At 37.4% G+C, this 17512-nt stretch overlaps 1 long non-coding RNA gene across 1 annotated transcript; it reads right to left on the reverse strand.

Moving 5' to 3' along the window:
• Positions 1-5199: 5199 nt before the first annotated feature.
• On the reverse strand, positions 5200-6067 carry LOC140177329 (uncharacterized). Its single transcript, XR_011869156.1, has 3 exons — positions 5856-6067; positions 5428-5488; positions 5200-5319 (listed from the first exon to the last, which is right to left on the reverse strand). It is a non-coding gene; the product is annotated as an uncharacterized lncRNA (long non-coding RNA).
• Between the last annotated feature and the right edge of the window lie 11445 nt (positions 6068-17512).

The raw sequence follows: 17512 nt of genomic DNA on the forward strand, positions 1-17512 counted from the left end.
CAACCTATATCAATCAACCCACAAAAAATGCATTCTAGCCACCCATTACTTCTTTTCACACACATTCATGCCTTAGTTTCTATTCAAAACGCATATGCATTTCTTATTCCAATTTTTTTCCTCTTTGGGATAACTTTTGTCCCTCTTATTATTTTTTTTTTCATTTCATTTTTTTTTATTTTTCTTTTCTATTTCTTTTCCTTTTTCTATGACAAATGCATACGGTTAAAGCAAATTGACACATGAATGTGCACCCATTTTTCCAAATTTTTCAATAAGTACCCAAAATAAAATTTTTCTCTACCAATGCTTCCCAAAATTTTTTCCACACTTAAATGACACACACATCTCAACCTAAGCTAATCAAAGATGCAATTCAAGGTAATTCATAGTTTTTTGCTTAGGGTTGTGATGTGCTAATAATTAGAACAAAGGGGATTAAAAAGCTCAAAAGGGGTTAACAAGGGTAGATACAAGGGTAAGGCTACATGGGTGAGTAAGCTTAATTCAAAGATGGCCTCAATCATGATAAATGCATTCAAGACATCAAACATCAGAGATAAAGAATCAAGCAAAACCAAGATCACAATCATAGAAGGAGAAAAATCACACTATGAACAAAATTAGTGGTTAAAAGGTATAACCACTCATTAAAGCTCAAAGACTCACAAGGCATTTTGTTCTATCTCTCTTCTATGTTCCACAAAAATTTATTCAAGCAAGATTAAAAATAATTTTCCAAATCAATTCAATTGAATGCCCTAAAAGTAAAATTCTTGGAAAAATCCTTGTTGTTTTTCACCAAAATTATTTCCTATATGTATGTATGATGTGATGGATGCAATTTCAAAAACTTTCCTAGTTATATTCCTAATTTTTAACATCCAAAAATTAACATGAACAATTAGGACAAAATTGAACTAGGTGCTATACTATTCGCATGATCCAATCACAACTTCTATCTATAAGCTATATATCATGCAAAAACAAAAATGCCAAATGCAATAACTAGAAATAAACTAAGATATATATACCAAAAGAAAAAATAAAATGCAACAGTCAAAAGCACTCAAATATCTGCAATAAACATAGAAAAAGAAAACAAAAAAAATAGAGTGTAAAGTGTTCGAAAAAGAAAGTTTACGCCCCAAAAGTGGTGAATCCTCCCCCATACTTAAGCGTTGCACGGTCCTCCGTGCACAAACACAATCCGGGAAGAATGTCTCTAAGTTCCTCCACCTTCGGTTGGCGGATGCGGGGACTTGGGTTGTGTGGAAACCACCAAGTCCAATGTATTCTCGGCATCTCCATCCTCGGTTTCCTTCTCCTCTCCCGGCTTCTTGCCTTTATGTCACTACAACAAACAAGGCTTTTCGCAACGGTCAAAAACCGTTGCCATAGATTGAAAAACCGTTCCCTAAACTTTAGGCAACGCTTTGGCAACGGTTTTTGACCTGTGGTATATGCGGCCGTTGCCAATGCTCAAAGGCAACGGTTTTTTACCTAAGGCAACGGTAACCAAAAAACCGTTGCCAAAGTTATTGGTATAGGCAACGGTTTTGAAACAAAATTTTAAACAACGGTTTCAAACCATTACTCGAAATGCAACGGTTTTAAACCGTTCTTTTTCATGATACAACGGTTTAAAACCATACATGAATAGGCAACGGTTTTAAACTGTGGTAGTTTTGTTATCCACAATAGCAACGGTTTTAAAGCATTACCGTTGGTACCGTTTTTTGGTAACGGTTTTTGAACCGTTGCCATTTTATAGTTGTCTAAGACAACGGTTTAAAAACGTTACCATTGATGTCATTTTTTTGCAACGGTTTTAACACTGTTGTCCTTTGTAACTTTTGACAACGGTTTTTTGTAATATATGATTTTTTTATTTCCAATAGTAGTTTTCTCGTGAATTAAATTAATTTCATTTTTTTTAATTATTTAGAGTCAATAAATAATCTAAACTATTTGAATAAAGTCACTAAAGAAAAATAATTGAACATTTTCCATCAAATTTGACTTATAAAAATTGTTGTAAGATCTACAATCACATTCAAAATACCACAATATATATACTATCATGACAACCTCGAACTATATCATCTAATGTTGCAAAAAATATAACAAAGAAGAGTTGAACTAGCTAAGTAGCAAATAGATTTATCATCATGTCCGATCCACAAGTTCATGACTTTTACTCTGTAACATTTGCTCTTAAAAGTTTGACCTTAATGAAGTTCGATTTCCCCTTCAACATAGTTTTCCTGTAAAAAAAGAAAAAAAATCAAATATAAAACTACTAATAATATCTACTAAAATTAGCATAATAAGGCCATCATCATCATTGCTCAACCAAAACAAGACATGAAATCAGCCATTAACAAGGATAAAACAGCACTCTACAATTTGAAACCGTTCATTCCAGGCAACAGCAGCAACCAAAAAGTTCAACCTAAATCCACTACAAATCAGATATAACTTCCTAACCACCTATAATCCACTAAGCATGCATAACTAAACTGACTAATTTAACAAAAACTGAACAAACTAATTAAACTAAGAAAATGTAAACAGGGAAATAAATTGAGAACCTGCAGAAGAAGCAGAAACAGAAAATGGCAAGAGGAGGGAGAATGGAGGCAGAGCAGTGTCGACCCAGAGGCGGCTACTGGTGGCGCACGGTGGAGGATAAGCGCAGAAACAGGGGAACAGTGGCGTTTTTGTTCTGTTTCCGAAGACAGGGGAGGGCAAAAATGGAAGAAGAAGAAAAGAGGAGAAACGGAAAGAAGGTGTTTTCTTCACTATTGTCTCTATACAAAGATACTAATTATATACCATCCCTCTTATTGATTTAATTTATAAGATATTTAATTGAAAAAAAAAGAACAAATTAAAGTAACCTATTGAGTTGAATTTGGTCATGAAACAAAACTAAAGTAACAAATTACCAAATTCAATTCACAAATTGGAATTCAATTAACACAAATTTTTAGAAATTTCGGCAGCATTCTGGCAGTAAATAGGACATTTCTGAATTTAAACAAACAGCAAAATCAACCTATATGAACTCACTAGAATCAAATCAGCACTAATCAGCACTAAAATCAAACGGCAGCAAGCGAAAATGGCAATCAGCAGCAATATAAAAATTAGCATAATAAGGCCATCATCATCATTGCTCAATCAAAATAAGGCATGAAATCAGCCATTAACAAGGATAAAACAGTACTATGTCAACTAAAATAAAAGACATGGACATATGTTTTAGACTAACTATAAATGATTTTTTCAATCAAGAGCTTATTGCATCTAAAGAATTTCTAGAAGTCAACCACTGCACACATATTCAAAAGAGAACATCTCAACTAATCATGAGACTAACAATTTGTATCTAACAAACTATGCAAAGAAGCTTAGGCAATCAATTAATCAGTAAATTTTCTTCACTATTATCTCTTTTTCTGGTTTTAAAGAGACAAACTAAAATAGCAACAAAGAATAAAAATATAAGTAATTCATAACCAGATTTTTTAACAAAAAATTCACTTTTAAAACCAGTTTTTAGAAAAATGGATAAGCAGTTAAGCACAATAGAAAGAAGGAAACTATTACTAAATCCCCCTTTTAAGCACTAAAAAAAACAGAAAGAAAAATCCCTTTAGTCCTTTACTACATGTTATCATGCATATTGCCACATCCTTTTAAATCCCTATTTTCTTTTTCTAGGTAGAATAATACTATTGAAACCACACAGAAATATAATGTAAGGAAATCAATCAAGTTTAGCAACACAGAAATTCAGAACACAATGCACTAACAAAACGTGTTCATCTTCAAATAGACAGCATCATCATATGTTTCTTCTACTACACTCTATCCCCAAGAAAAAATCTAAAACAATTAGTACAATGATGAATTTTGCTAACTAGAACTCAAATTAATGAACAATGCACAAACAGTTTTTGAACAATACAAATTTGAACAATGCACAAACGGCCAAATACAAATTTCTCTTTCTATCTAATTAGCCAAATAAAGCCTCAAAACAGTTTTTGAACAATGCACAAAATAGTCGATGCAATGAAATAATTAAAAAATATCTTAACTCTTTTATTCAATATTTTTAGAACATTTTTTAGCTGAATCCATTAGTCAGGGTTAGTGTTAATCAACATAGTAATCAAGAAAGTGTTTGTGGTTGCTGGTGCCAGCACTGATAACCTTTTTATTAAATGCAAAGTAAAATGGATTATTAATTCTCACTAATGACATGGTTGACAAAATTCTTTGCTGTGTTTTGAATTAAATTGTTGATCTTTTGATTGAATGCATGCCACGTCATTGATATTATTTTCTTTATGTTAACACTTTAGACTTGTTGCCTAATCTATCATAATTGTTATTGTAGAACTAAACACTGTTTTAAAATTGTGCTTCTTGTTGTTGTTATTATTGTTATTTAGATAACCATTCTTCTAGAGGATTCATTGAAACATTCAGTTACTCTTTAGCATATGTTGGGTAATTTAGGCAGCACATACATATAATTAATTTTATTTCTCCTTGTGGTCTAAATAAAAATAAAGTGGAATTAGCTCCTGCTATATTTCTATCTAATCTTATAATCTTCATATACAGATACTGATATATTATAGTTTTAGATGGAAATAAATTTGCTACAGGGAATGCTAAATGTGGCAGAAGATTAGGCATTCATGATGAGTTTTGCTAACTTCATATCCCTAAGAAAAAATCAAAAACAATTGAAGGTCTTTTATATAAAATTTAGTTCTGATGAAGTTTCAGAACAGAACCCATGACCAAAATAAAAGTTTTGCTACCTTAAATAACAGACTAACCTAAGCCTCAGGTTCATTTCACAAGTACGCAGTCCAAATTCAAACCAGAACAGAAACTCAGTCAACATTCAACACTCATCTTGCTCATGTTCACAAACATCACCACTTTCCACAGCCAAAAAAAATACCCAACAGCCAATCAATCCCTAACTAAGCAACAGAAATCAGAGAAGAAGACCACTTACCACAGATGACAACCCACAAACGGCCAATGCAGCGAAGTAGCAGCAGCAAAGCAGCAGTAGCGAAGCACAATCCACAATCAGCCAAGACAGTGAAGCAGAAGCAGTGAGTTAGAAACAGAACAGGGGAGAAGCAAGGACGCCGTGGAGAAGCGGTGAAGCCTCAGAGAGGAGAGAAGCAGCGACGCCGGGAAGAATGCAGCGATGATGATGGTGCGACGATGGTGAGTGGCGATTTGGGGCTTCCTGGTGACTTGCGAGATAAGAGACTACAACTAAGAGCAACACCAAAGACATTTTAGCAGCAGAATAAATGAAATTCTAAGATAAAGTTGTGCTGGAGGTACTTAAATTCAATGGAAGATGTAAAGCTCACTGCTCACCAAAGAATCAACAATCTGTTCCATTGTGTCATGGCAGAAGCATTTATCTACAATTTCAATCCTGAAGAAAATGAAACGTAGAAAAAAGGGCTATCTTAAACTGTGAATCAAAATATAAGAAACAAAGTTAGTAAAGAGAGCATCTAAACAGCTATAGGAATTTTTCATTTTCCGAGAACCAGTTTCCAAATCAAAATCAGAACAACATTAGACGTGTATCTTCTCAACACACTCTTGCAGACTACAGCATACACATATCAACATGTTCTATCTTACTATCGTAAAATCAAGAAGAGGCACAACCAGTCACACATTTAATCTACAACCAAAATCCATTACATATGAAGCATTCAACTATTCGTAACAATCCAGTAAACTTTTCAGGCATTCAAAGTTTCAAATATTTAATTTAATAAAATATTCCCTACCTCGATGTCACAACTCGTGAAAATCACTAAACACAGCAGCTCCATCAGTGGTTCCAATACCAACTCCCATGAGAGCAGCAGTAGTGATTCTGGGCAGCTCCAGTGCTGGTTCCCGACGGCTGAGGACTCTGGCAACTTGCAGAACCTAGAGGCGAGGCAGAACAGAGCCGTTTTCCTCAAATCCCAAGTAGCAGCTTCCCTGTTTCCTTTTCCATTCATGTTCCTCTCCATGGCCACAGTGAAACAACGGCGGCACGCAGCGGCTCTCCATTCTCCACGTGACCTTTTCTCCTTACAGACGCGATAACGAGGCTGGCACCATCAATCAACAACGACAAATGCTCCTTGCGACTTTATGGATGGCGATGGGATTGAACGGCGGCATAGCCAGGATGCAACGGCAGTGGTTCCCTTTCCCTGGCCCCTGGCTCATGCGTAGTTCTTTCTTTCCGCAACATGAAAGTGACGGAAATGGAAGCTTCTGTGACAAAAACGCACGCGACGGTGACTGCAGCGGCTCAGCGACCCCTCGACGGCTCCTTCTCCTTTCTCGCACGATGATGGCGACCGCTCAACGGAGGCGACGACGCAGTGGCGTTGCGGGGTTGGCGTGGCTTCTCTTCACCGTCCCTCACTCTCCCTTTGCGGACTCTCTTTCTCCTTCGGGCTTGGCAACGACGGCGACGGCGGCACCTAACCCGCCGGCGCCGTCCTCTTCTCCTTCCTCCTCTCTTGTCTCTGTGTGTGTATGTGTTACGCTTATGAGTGGGGGGTTGTGTGCTCAGTGAGGGGGGTGTTTAGGGTTTTGGAATTTGGAAATTAGGGTTTTTTATTTAATTTGGGAATTTAGAGTTAGGAATGAGAGATTTTATAAAAGGATATAGATAAAATACATATTTTGATAAAAATGGTTGGATAGAAATATAGAATAATAATTTTAAAATCTAATATACTATATTAAAATTATTTAAAAATATTATTTATCAATTTATTGCTGAATTCAAATAATTATTTCTAAGAAAAAATATATATTTGTTATAACAAAATAATTATTTATAATAAAAATATATAATATTTATTATAAATTTATTTTAATTTTATTTTTTCAAAAATAATATTTGCTATATATTTGCTATATAATAATCAATAATAGATATATAATATTTATTTTAAAATTATTTTAATTTTATTTCTTTATATTAATATTTATTATATATTTATAATAAAAATATATAATATTTATTATAAATTTATTTTAGCTTTATGTGTTCAAAATATAATATTTTTTATATATTTATAATAATATATAATATTTATAATAAATTTATTTTAATTTTATTTTTTTAAAATAATATTTGTTATTTATTTATAACAATAGTTTTTGAGTATTTTATAAACTCAGTATTTATAGAAAAAATAGTTTCAATTTATATAATTATTTGAAATTATTTTTATTAGTATTGTTTAATTTGTATAATTATTTAAATAATATTAGAAAATGATTGTTTCATAAATAATTGTTGTAATGGTTGTAAAACCGTTCTTTAAAATAGTCAAAGAGAACGGTTTTATTTTGTTACTATAGCATAATGAAAAAATGAACTTCAACAACAACACTGTAAAAACCGTTGTCTAAGACCATCTAATGGAACGGTTTTAAAGTGTAGCATTTCGACAACGGTTTTAATGCGTTTCTTTTGTACAATTTTTTAAACAACAATAAAAAACCGTTGCTTAAAGCCAAATCATAGTAACGGTTATAAAACCGTTCTTTAAAATAGTCAAAGAGAACGGTTTTAATTTGTTGCTAGAAATTGATGAAAAACTGAATTCAACAGTAACACTTTAAAAAACCGTTGTCTAAACCTATCTAAGAGAACGGTTTTAAGGCGTTGCAAAATTTGGCGTTGCTAAAGACCATATTTGTTGTAGTGTGTCTCATCCTCAAAAAGAAGGAATAAAGTATAATTAGAAATCATAGGGCAAGTAGCACAAAAAGGTAAAGGAGGGAGTAAATAAGCATCTAATTGAGGAATTTTACATAGTGGTGTGGTATGATAGAAAGATGAGCCATGTGTGTATTCCAATTATGCGCGCGGTTAGAATACACACAACAGCCGGTTAAAATGGCATCCACACAATCAAAAGTAATAATGAGTTCCTCAATTAAATAGCCTAAGATGCAACTAAGAGATGAGCATCAATTAAACACAAGCAAGCTTAGGCAATTGCAACAATAGTGAATTGAATGTAGGAATTATTGGATATTGAAGGTGTGCAAGTGAAAGTGCAAGATTGATATAAAATAGTACAACAAACAATAACCAATTCAATGATGAAGAAAAAATAGTTATTCATCCTAGGAATAATCAAATAATCACATGTATAAGGTGCTTGTTACAAAAAGTGACAAGTCTTGATAAGAATCAAGTCAAGTCAACTCAAACAAATGCAAAGCATTAACAAGGAGCAAATACCTCGTGATGTGATTATATTGACTTAAAAACCTTGATGAACAAGCAATTCAATTCAATTCACTAAATTCAATATGTACTTGTTAAAACTTCCACCAAAAAGAAGTCAAATGTCACCTTTCATATCAATTTGGTGTTAGCAACTCAAAGTATTAAACAAGTACATTATTGAAATTTCAATCCAAAATAACATCATAATCATTTAAAAGTGCACAATTCTTTATTAGAATGCCAAACAAGGATATAGTCTAACACATATGGTAGCTACAACACATGCATTAAACAAAAAGTTCATTCAGGCATTTAAACAAACACATGGTATGCGGTGCACATATTCATCAATTCAAGCCAAAACTTCAATCATGAACAACCCATAAGTCAAAAATTGGAACACTTGTAATTCAACAAACAACAATTAAGCAAACTCAAGCTAGATTATCAAAACTAAACAAAGAAGATAAAAATTAAGCAAGTAAATAAACAAAACAAAGAAGAGTAAAACAAGAAAATTGAAAAGTTGGAGGGTGGAAAAGAAAGAGAGGTAATAGTGGCACTTGTGATAGCCACTGGAAGGCTCACGGCGACGGAGTTTCGCTGGAGAAGAAGAAGAAGAAGAAGAAGAAGAAGAAGAAGAAGAAGAAGAAGAAGAAGAAGAAGAAGAAGAAGAAGAAGAAGAAGAAGAAGAAAGGGAAAGAGAGAGGGACGTGGTGACGGTGGTGGTTCTGGCGCCAGTGGCGGCAGTCGGAAGGTGATGGTGGTGGTCGCCGGAAGGATGGGGCGGGGTTTGGCTGGGGTAGGGGAGTAGAAGAAGAAAGAAGGAAAGAAGAAAGTGGGTGGGGAGTGGCGCAACAAGGCAGCTTTCAAATTACTACCCAGAACGCGACCCGTGCGTACGCACACCAGCAAAAATTTGGGGGCGTTCATACGCACAAGACGTGTGAGTGCTGCTGGCAGATAGGGTCTCAAGACGTGTGCGCGCGCACAGGCATGTGCGCACGCACAGAACACTCTTTTTTTTAGAACAGGGCAAAATGACCATGTGTGCGTACGCACAAGTATTTGTGCACACACAGAATGAAAATGTGGTGGGGTGCGCGTGCATAGAGGGTGCGAGTGCTGTGGACAGAATGTGTTACAACGAGTGTGCGTACGCAACTTCTGTGCGCACGCACAGATGGGGAAAAACAGGGGAAGTGTGCGTACGCACAAGGCTGTGCGCATGCACAGAACTCTGTTTCTACAATATTTTTAAAGCCTATAAGTTATTAACCATCATATCAATCAAAGGTTTTCAACCCCGAAACACATCATTCTTCAAAAATACATGATCAGATATTAAATACAACTAATTTAAACCTAGAATGCAATCAAATTAAGCTAATTAAAGAGGTAAAATTCAATAAACAAAAGCTAAAAAAGAAAGAAGAGTTGAAAGGATATTACCATGGTGGGGGTGTCTCCCACATAGCATTTTGGTTTTAAGTCCTCAAGTTGGACTTTGAGTGAAGCTTGTGTCATGGTGGCTTATGCTTCCACTCGTCCTTGAGTTGCCACCCATGTTTGCTCTTGATTGGGCCTCCAGGATCCCAAACGAAGTACATTAAGCTCTCAAGCAACCTCAAGCAAGAAATTGGGATCCAAAATTGTTGGTTGCAAAGATGTATGCCCGGATCCCATACTTTGGTTTCTCTATCATCCTCTTGTTCAACTCAAACAAATGCAAAGCATTAACAAGGAGCAAATACCTCGTGATGTGATTATATTGACTTAAAAACCTTGATGAACAAGCAATTCAATTCAATTCACTAAATTCAATATGTACTTGTTAAAACTTCCACCAAAAAGAAGTCAAATGTCACCTTTCATATCAATTTGGTGTTAGCAACTCAAAGTATTAAACAAGTACATTATTGAAATTTCAATCCAAAATAACATCATAATCATTTAAAAGTGCACAATTCTTGATTAGAATGCCAAACAAGGATATAGTCTAACACATATGGTAGCTATAACACATGCATTAAACAAAAAGTTCATTCAGGCATTTAAACAAACACATGGTATGCGGTGCACATATTCATCAATTCAAGCCAAAACTTCAATCATGAACAACCCATAAGTCAAAAATTGGAACACTTGTAATTCAACAAACAACAATTAAGCAAACTCAAGCTAGATTATCAAAACTAAACAAAGAAGATAAAAATTAAGCAAGTAAATAAACAAAACAAAGAAGAGTAAAACAAGAAAATTGAAAAGTTGGAGGGTGGAAAAGAAAGAGAGGTAATAGTGGCACTTGTGATAGCCACTGGAAGGCTCACGGCGACGGAGTTTCGCTGGAGAAGAAGAAGAAGAAGAAGAAGAAGAAGAAGAAGAAGAAGAAGAAGAAGAAGAAGAAGAAGAAGAAGAAGAAGAAGAAGAAGAAAGGGAAAGAGAGAGGGACGTGGTGACGGTGGTGGTTCTGGCGCCAGTGGCGGCAGTCGGAAGGTGATGGTGGTGGTCGCCAGAAGGATGGGGCGGGGTTTGGCTGGGGTAGGGGAGTAGAAGAAGAAAGAAGGAAAGAAGAAAGTGGGTGGGGGAGTGGCGCAACAAGGCAGCTTTCAAATTACTACCCAGAAAGCAACCCGTGCGTACGCACACCAGCAAAATTTTGGGGGCGTTCATACGCACAAGACGTATGAGTGCTGCTGGCAAATAGGGTCTCAAGACGTGTGCGCGCGCATAGGCATGTGCGCACGCACAGAACACTCTTTTTTTTAGAACAGGGCAAAATGACCATGTGTGCGTCCGCACAAGTATTTGTGCGGACGCACAGAATGAAAATGTGGTGGGGTGCGCGTGCATAGAGGGTGCGAGTGCTGTGGACAGAGTGTGTTACAACGAGTGTGCGTACACAACTTCTGTGCGCACGCACAGATGGGGAAAAACAGAGGAAGTGTGCGTACGCACAAGGCTGTGCGCATGCACAGAACTCTGTTTCTACAATATTTTTAAAGCCTATACGGTATTAACCATCATATCAATCAAAGGTTTTCAACCCCAAAACACATCATTCTTCAAAAATACATGATCAGATATAAAATACAACTAATTTAAACCTAGAATGCAATCAAATTAAGCTAAATAAAGAGGTAAAATTCAATAAACAAAAGCTAAAAAAAAAAGAAGAGTTGAAAGGATATTACCATGGTGGGGGTGTCTCCCACATAGCATTTTGGTTTTAAGTCCTCAAGTTGGACCTTGAGTGAAGCTTGTGTCATGGTGGCTTATGCTTCCACTCGTCCTTGAGTTGCCACCCATGTTTGCTCTTGATTGGGCCTCCAGGATCCCAAACGAAGTACATTAAGCTCTCAAGCAACCTCAAGCAAGAAATTGGGATCCAAAATTGTTGGTTGCAAAGATGTATGCCCGGATCCCATACTTTGGTTTCTCTATCATCCTCTTGTTCAACTCAAACAAATGCAAAGCATTAACAAGGAGCAAATACCTCGTGATGTGATTATATTGACTTAAAAACCTTGATGAACAAGCAATTCAATTCAATTCACTAAATTCAATATGTACTTGTTAAAACTTCCACAAAAAAGAAGTCAAATGTCACCTTTCATATCAATTTGGTGTTAGCAACTCAAAGTATTAAACAAGTACATTATTGAAATTTCAATCCAAAATAACATCATAATCATTTAAAAGTGCACAATTCTTGATTAGAATGCCAAACAAGGATATAGTCTAACACATATGGTAGCTACAACACATGCATTAAACAAAAAGTTCATTCAGGCATTTAAACAAACACATGGTATGCGGTGCACATATTCATCAATTCAAGCCAAAATTTCAATCATGAACAACCCATAAGTCAAAAATTGGAACACTTGTAATTCAACAAACAACAATTAAGAAAACTCAAGCTAGATTATCAAAACTAAACAAAGAAGATAAAAATTAAGCAAGTAAATAAACAAAACAAAGAAGAGTAAAACAAGAAAATTGAAAAGTTGGAGGGTGGAAAAGAAAGAGAGGTAATAGTGGCACTTGTGATAGCCACTGGAAGGCTCACGGCGACGGAGTTTCGCCGGAGAAGAGAAGAAAGAGAGAAGAAGAAGAAGAAGAAGAAGAAGAAGAAGAAGAAGAAGAAGAAGAAGAAGAAGAAAGGGAAAGAGAGAGGGACGTGGTGACGGTGGTGGTTCTGGCGCCAGTGGCGGCGGTCGGAAGGTGATGGTGGTGGTCGCCGGAAGGATGGGACGGGGTTTGGCTGGGGTAGGGGAGTAGAAGAAGAAAGAAGGAAAGAAGAAAGTGGCTGGGGAGTGGCACAACAAGGCAGCTTTCAAATTACTACCCAGAACGCGACCCGTGCGTACGCACACCAGCAAAAATTTGGGGGCGTTCATACGCACAAGACGTGTGAGTGCTGCTGGCAGATAGGGTCTCAAGACGTGTGCGCGCGCATAGGCATGTGCGCACGCACAGAACACTCTTTTTTTTATAACAGGGCAAAATGACCATGTGTGCGTACGCACAGAATGAAAATGTGGTGGGGTGCGCGTGCATAGAGGGTGCGAGTGCTGTGGACAGAGTGTGTTACAACGAGTGTGCGTACGCAACTTCTGTGCGCACGCACAGATGGGGAAAAACAGGGGAAGTGTGCGTACGCACAAGGCTGTGCGCATGCACAGAACTCTGTTTCTACAATATTTTTAAAGCCTATAAGTTATTAACCATCATATCAATCAAAGGTTTTCAACCCCAAAACACATCATTCTTCAAAAATACATGATCAGATATAAAATACAACTAATTTAAACCTAGAATGCAATCAAATTAAGCTAATTAAAGAGGTAAAATTCAATAAACAAAAGCTAAAAAAGAAAGAAGAGTTGAAAAGATATTACCATGGTGGGGGTGTCTCCCACATAGCATTTTGGTTTTAAGTCCTCAAGTTGGACTTTGAGTGAAGCTTGTGTCATGGTGGCTTATGCTTCCACTCGTTCTTGAGTTGCCACCCATGTTTGCTCTTGATTGGGCCTCCAGGATCCCAAACGAAGTACATTAAGCTCTCAAGCAACCTCAAGCAAGAAATTGGGATCCAAAATTGTTGGTTGCAAAGATGTATGCCCGGATCCCATACTTTGGTTTCTCTATCATCCTCTTGTTCAACTCAAATAAATGCAAAGCATTAACAAGGAGCAAATACCTCATGATGTGATTATATTGACTTAAAAACCTTGATGAACAAGCAATTCAATTCAATTCACTAAATTCAATATGTACTTGTTAAAACTTCCACAAAAAAGAAGTCAAATGTCACCTTTCATATCAATTTGGTGTTAGCAACTCAAAGTATTAAACAAGTACATTATTGAAATTTCAATCCAAAATAACATCATAATCATTTAAAAGTGCACAATTCTTGATTAGAATGCCAAACAAGGATATAGTCTAACACATATGGTAGCTACAACACATGCATTAAACAAAAAGTTCATTCAGGCATTTAAACAAACACATGGTATGCGGTGCACATATTCATCAATTCAAGCCAAAATTTCAATCATGAACAACCCATAAGTCAAAAATTGGAACACTTGTAATTCAACAAACAACAATTAAGCAAACTCAAGCTAGATTATCAAAACTAAACAAAGAAGATAAAAATTAAGCAAGTAAATAAACAAAACAAAGAAGTGTAAAACAAGAAAATTGAAAAGTTGGAGGGTGGAAAAGAAAGAGAGGTAATAGTGGCACTTGTGATAGCCACTGGAAGGCTCACGGCAACGGAGTTTCACCGGAGAAGAGAAGAAAGAGAGAAGAAGAAGAAGAAGAAGAAGAAGAAGAAGAAAGGGAAAGAGAGAGGGACGTGGTGACGGTGGTGGTTCTGGCGCCAGTGGCGGCAGTCGGAAGGTGATGGTGGTGGTCGCCGGAAGGATGGGGCGGGGTTTGGCTGGGGTAGGGGAGTAGAAGAAGAAAGAAGGAAAGAAGAAAGTGGGTGGGGGAGTGGCGCAACAAGGCAGCTTTCAAATTACTACCCAGAACGCGACCCGTGCGTACGCACACCAGCAAAAATTTGGGGGCGTTCATACGCACAAGACGTGGGAGTGCTGCTGGCAGATAGGGTCTCAAGACGTGTGCGCGTGCACAGGCATGTGCGCACGCACAGAACACTCTTTTTTTTAGAACAGGGCAAAATGACCATGTGTGCGTACGCACAAGTATTTGTGCGCACGCACAGAATGAAAATGTGGTGGGGTGCGCGTGCATAGAGGGTGCGAGTGCTGTAGACAGAGTGTGTTACAACGAGTGTGCGTACACAACTTCTGTGCGCACGCACAGATGGGGAAAAACAGAGGAAGTGTGCGTACGCACAAGGCTGTGCGCATGCACAGAACTCTGTTTCTACAATATTTTTAAAGCCTATAAGGTATTAACCATCATATCAATCAAAGGTTTTCAATCCCAAAACACATCATTCTTCAAAAATACATGATCAGATATAAAATACAACTAATTTAAACCTAGAATGCAATCAAATTAAGCTAATTAAAGCGGTAAAATTCAATAAACAAAAGCTAAAAAAGAAAGAAGAGTTGAAAAGATATTACCATGGTGGGGGTGTCTCCCACATAGCACTTTGGTTTTAAGTCCTCAAGTTGGACTTTGGGTGAAGCTTGTGTCATGGTGGCTTATGTTTCCACTCGTCCTTGAGTTGCCACCCATGTTTGCTCTTGATTGGGCCTCCAGGATCCCAAACGAAGTACATTAAGTTCTCAAGCAACCTCAAGCAAGAAATTGGGATCCAAAATTGTTGGTTGCAAAGATGTATGCCCGGATCCCATACTTTGGTTTCTCTATCATCCTCTTGTTGACTTTCACATGCACCATGGGATAAACAACCTCTCCAAGCACCTTCAACATTTAACACTCCAAGAAGCACCTTAAGTTGGTGGTCCGTTTCAAAGAGAGCATATTGGTGTGGGCCTATGAAGCTCATGGAAGAAATTGTTACCCATTCAAATTGCCCTCGGTTTGGAGTCACTCTCTTGGACTCTTGCATGAATGCTTCCACTTCTTGGATGTCTACCTCTTCCTCACCACTCTTTTCTAGCTCTTCCCTTTCTCTCTCAAACTCAAGAGGGGAAAGTTTCCCAAGATCATTGAGGGGGTTGACCAAGGTGGACAAAAAATCATTGCTAATACAATCCACTTCTTGATCAAACTCCCCCAATTCTCCATTCACCTCTTCCGGTTCACTAGCATTACTTTCCTCCTCTTGTGACTCTTGTCCTATCTCCTCTTCTTTCCCTTGAGACTTCATGTTCCCCTCCTCTCTACACTCCTTAGTTGATCCTCCGCTTTCTTCAAGGGGGATGTCTTGAGTGGTCGAGTGTAGTGAGGCCAAGCGGTTGACCGCTTCGGCTATGGTAGCAATGAACTCCCCTTGCTTCTTTCAGAACCCTTCTTGATCTTGGAAAAATGCTTGAAAGTCTTGTTGTTCTTGGGGCAAGGGTTAGAGAACTTCACAATTTGATGGAATAGAAGGTTCAAAGGTTGGGAGAAAGGTTGTAAAGTTGGACGGTGCATTATGTGGGTGAAGGTATTGAGGTGGTGTGTAAAGATATGGAGATTCATATGGTTGATGGTAAGGTATATAAGTATCTTGATTCCATGGAGGTGGAGGGTGTGGTACTTGAAGGTTTGGTGGTTGGGGTCATGTAGGGGGTATCTTTCATAACTTTGGATTTGGTATTCACATAGGGGAGGGATTGGCTCGTTGTAGTATAGAGGAGGTTTTTGCTATGAGTGTTGCTCATATGCAATTGGTTCCTCCCTAAATTGATTCTCCTACTCCATGAAGCAATCCCAACTTGAATTCATCATACCTTAAAAAATACTCACAACCAAGCTCCAAGCAACAAGGGTGATAGCTCATAAAGAAAGTAAAAAGTAAAAACAAAAGACATTAACAAACAAGAAAAACAAACACCTAAGTATCAACAAAAGTAACCAAACAACCAAAAAGTAAGATATTTACACTATCAACATATTTACAACAACCAAAAGATAACATTCAATTGCGTCCCTGGTGCGCAGAAATCGTGACGGTTCCATTCCTTGGTAACGGCGCTGAAAACCTTATACGCATGTTCATAATCTTAATTCTTTGTCACAACTTCGCACAACTAACCAGCAAGTGCACTGGGTCGTCCAAGTAATAAACCTTACGTGAGTAAGGATCGATCCCACGGAGATTGTCGGCTTGAAGCAAGCTATGGTCACCTTGTAAATCTCAGCCAGGCGGATTCAAATGTATTAAGAGAATATAGTGTACTAAAAGATAATTAAAATAGGATAGAGATACTTATGTAATTCATTGGTGAGAATTTCAGATAAGAGTATAGAGATGCTTTCGTTCCTCTGAACCTATGCTTTCCTGCTGTCTTCATCCAACCATTCCTACTCCTTTCCATGGCAAGCTTTATGTAGGGCATCACCGTTGTCAATGGCTACATCCCATCCTCTCTGTGAAAATGGTCCAATGCGCTATCACTGCATGGCTAATCATCTGTCGGTTCTCGATCATACTGGAATAGGATTTACTATCCTTTTGCGTCTGCACTACGCCCAGCACTCGCGAGTTTGAAGCTTGTCACAGCCATCCCTTCCCAGATCCTACTCGGAATACCACAGACAAGGTTTAGACTTTTCGGATCTCAATAATGGCCATCCATGGGTTCTAACTTATACCACGAAGATTCTAATATCTCTGACTCGGTCCCCTGTATTAGATATCCAAGAGATATTCATTCTAGCTTGTTTGCATGTAGAACGAAAGTGTTTGTCAGGCACGCATTCATAGGTGAGAATGATGATGAGCGTCACATAATCATCACCTTCATCATGTTCTTGGGTGCGAATGAGTATCTTAGAAGCGGAATAAGCTTGAATTGAATAGAAAAACAGTAGTACTTTGTATTAATCCATGAGGAACAGCAGAGTTCCACACCTTAATCTATGGGGTGTAGAAACTCCACCGTTGAAAATACATAAGTGAAAATAGGGTAAGCATGGCCGAGTGGCCAGCCTCCCATGGAGGTCTAGAGATGAAAAGATGTTCCAAAGATGTAAATACAATAGTTAAAAGTCCTATTTATACTAAACTAGTTACTAGGGTTTACAGAAATG

The sequence above is a fragment of the Arachis hypogaea genome, chromosome 12 (assembly GCF_003086295.3).
Source record: "Arachis hypogaea cultivar Tifrunner chromosome 12, arahy.Tifrunner.gnm2.J5K5, whole genome shotgun sequence".
Classification (NCBI taxonomy): domain Eukaryota; kingdom Viridiplantae; phylum Streptophyta; class Magnoliopsida; order Fabales; family Fabaceae; genus Arachis; species Arachis hypogaea.